At 37.7% G+C, this 3,321-nt stretch overlaps 1 pseudogene; it reads right to left on the reverse strand.

Moving 5' to 3' along the window:
* Nucleotides 1-983: 983 nt before the first annotated feature.
* Nucleotides 984-2,686, reverse strand: LOC143039765 (uncharacterized; annotated as a pseudogene).
* Nucleotides 2,687-3,321: the final 635 nt, after the last annotated feature.

The following is a 3,321-nucleotide window of genomic DNA, read 5'->3' on the forward strand; positions in this document are numbered from 1 at the left end:
TTTTTTTATTATAATTGTTTTGTCAGCCTTGTGGGCGGCATGTTCAGACTAGAATTGCCCCCCCCCCCACATAAATGTGTCGCCCCAGGGCATATGCACCCCCTGCACCACCCCTATGTGAAAGCCCTGCGCACATGTATATGTATTCTAAATTATAAATGTATTTGTATATAATCTAAATTCTCTCCTAACAACGCGAAGCTCTCTCTGATCAGTTTAGGAGTGACTATAGAATAACTGAAAAAGAAAAATTACAAACAACACCTTACAAAATTCTCTCATATTCTTCAAGAAATTCACATTATATCTTATATTCGTGTAACCCGTTCTCCGCCGGGCGCCTATATAAACCCCACATACGTAAGCACACAATTTTCATAATTTATTCTGCATTCGATTTGAATTTGATTAAAGGATCATACATAAGTTCTTCGACACTACTTGTTTAGTAAACCTTTTAAAGTATAGCTGACTATAATGATTCACATATTTCAAGTATTTGATATTATAATATGCGGTCAATTTTAGTAAGTAGAAAAACTCTTATTGAATTCCAATTTTAATTAATATCTGACTTATACATTATATACAAGCTGCGCACAGCGTGCTAGTACATTCTCGGTGCTATTATAGCGTGAAGTCTATCACACTAAAGCGTGAGATCTACCTCCCGTTAGCACTATAGCGTGAGGTCCACCATTTTCATACATTTAGTTTAGCAATAAACACATATTTTGTACATATCCTAGGAATGATTAGATAGATAATTGAATGTCTAATTACATTCATGTTAAAGGAAGAAGTGTAAAAATAAACATGATATCATATAATATTTCCATACATTTATTCTAGTGATACACACTTCGTACATCTTCTAAGAATGACACTAATAGGTTAGGTTAGCTTAGCTTAGGTTAGGTCAGGTCACGTGGACAGGTCACGTTTTTTATTCATTTCGGGCGGGACTAATGATGCAATTTTTTTTTTTTTTTTTTTTTTTTTTTTTTTTTTACACTGCCAAAGTTGCTCAGATATTAATATTGAGTATATAAAAACAGGTGTAAGTACTTGATTCATCCCTCCACATATGTGTACCTATCTTCAGACGCTATAAAAATAAGCATAAGTAATTGAATTTTTTGTCAGATGCTGCAACAAGTTGTAGATGCTGTATATGGGCCAATATGGCAACCTTACAAAACCTAAATAAGCATGAAGCTATGTGCCAATATATTGTGTCTGCATACACCAGCAATGTCATCAACCTGAAAACAAACAAGGATTGATGAGTCTATGTGCCTTTATACAATATAGCTATGTGCTGTGTATGTGTTTGATGGATTGCTATAAATGGTTTCCTCCATGTATATCCATCATAGTCCTCTAAAATCCACTCTAGTCTTAGCACAATCTTCAGGGATTGAACACTACAAATTTTCCTTACTACATCACTCCATGTCATGTGGCTCCTGCCGCTCCTCCTCAGGCTCCTCTATATCAGATGAAATCATGACTATAGGGCCGGGGCTGAGCAGATCATCAATTGAGTTCTCAGAATCTACTTCAGAATGGTCCGAGTCGTCCAACTCAAGCTGGAAAGTGGGGATGCTGCTTGAAGCAGTCGAATCCCTGCTGGTTGATGGTAGTGGTGGTGATGGATTACTGGCATGAGCTGCATGGCGAGGATATTCATGGGTATCGTCCATATTGCCCAGTGCCAAGTTTTGCCCAATAAACACCAACTTGGCAGCTCTATCGGTGGTCAAACTATTCCTTTTCGCAGAATGTACCAATGCATGTCTGCTAAAGGATCGCTCGACAGATGCACTGGATGGGGGCAGTTGCGGGATGTCTGAGGCAACACGGGACAGCTGAGTTGAGCAACAGGTCCCATTCCACCAACTAGATGCTGATGTCTTATCAACAGCACTCCAAACAAATGGCTTTGAAAAAAAAAATATTTGTACCTGTAATCTGCCAACTCAGCTATTACATGGGTCTCATCGACATTTGGCAGTTGTGCAGCAATTTCATAAATGTCCTGCAATGCATCCACCTGAGAATCAACAATATTCTTAGTATAAGTATATGATACCGCAACTTGCATAATTTTAAAGAGATACTACTAGTAATTTAGGTCAGGTGAATTCAGGTCAAGTAAGACTTGGAGGAATATGCAGTGGCATACGGGCAAGACTGGATTTCGGGGATAATAAGAACATATTATTACAAAATAAAAATAAAAACTTCTTACCGCTTCTTCACCCGAAAGGTGACATCCACAGTAACAAGGATCCTCCAAGTTGGCTGCAAGACGAATACTTTTCACCAGGAATTTCTTCCTTTCACGAATTATTCCCTTGAAGGCATCTTCTTCACTCATGAGGATTTGGGATGAGGAGAGATTCTCTTCATAGGACAGTTTTAAATCACTGAACACTTTCATTACCAGAGAGAGGTTTTTATTGTCTCCTTCTATGGCAGTGATGGCATCTGCCACTGGCTTCAGGAGCTTGAGAATACCCTCAGTCCGATCCCAAAATACTTCTTAGAGTAGGAGTTTCCTAATGGACAAATCCAAATATGGCTTGGCATCATCATTGATTGCAAGAGCCTGAAGTGCATGCAACCATATGGTTTTATGTGGGGATACTCCAACTGAAGCAGTTCCCAAGCTTTTTTCATATTAGAGGCATTATCTGTGCAGACCCCCAACACTTTCAATAACCCAATGTCATCCACTACTTTCTTTAGGAGATCTGCTATGTACTGCCCAGTGTGGCTTTCTGCACCTAATAATAAAACAGAAGCTATAATTAGATAGTGCAGCATATTCCAAAAGTACAAAACTAAAGAAAACCGGAATACAGAGAATTGACTATTAATCAATATTAATCTCTTCTTAAGATAGGAGGTTTATGTGAAATACTTTATTTTATTGTCAAAGTTAATTTTGTATTTGAGTTGTAATTGACTGCTATTTCAACTGAAACTAACCTGTTGCAATGCTGCTCCAAAATATTGGCCTTGAAGTTTATGATCTCATTCTTGTAATTATCCAGTATTTTAGGATTGATTAGGGCAATAATTATTTATAACAATTTATTAGGAATAATGATGTTACATATTTCTATAGATCTTACCTGACATTAGTCCAACTATCACACATTACTGCAACACTAGAAGCCGATGCTACTAGTTCTTTAACAGTTATAGAACACTACTGGTAGACCTTCTCGAGAAGACTGTTTGAGATTGAGTCCCGGCTCGGAATCTTGAAAGATAGCCTCAGAGTCTTGAAGAACTTTGCCCACAATTTAT

Source organism: Oratosquilla oratoria, chromosome 27 (genome assembly GCF_046742065.1).
Source record: "Oratosquilla oratoria isolate Oo_2021 chromosome 27, ASM4674206v1, whole genome shotgun sequence".
Lineage (NCBI taxonomy): Eukaryota > Metazoa > Arthropoda > Malacostraca > Stomatopoda > Squillidae > Oratosquilla > Oratosquilla oratoria.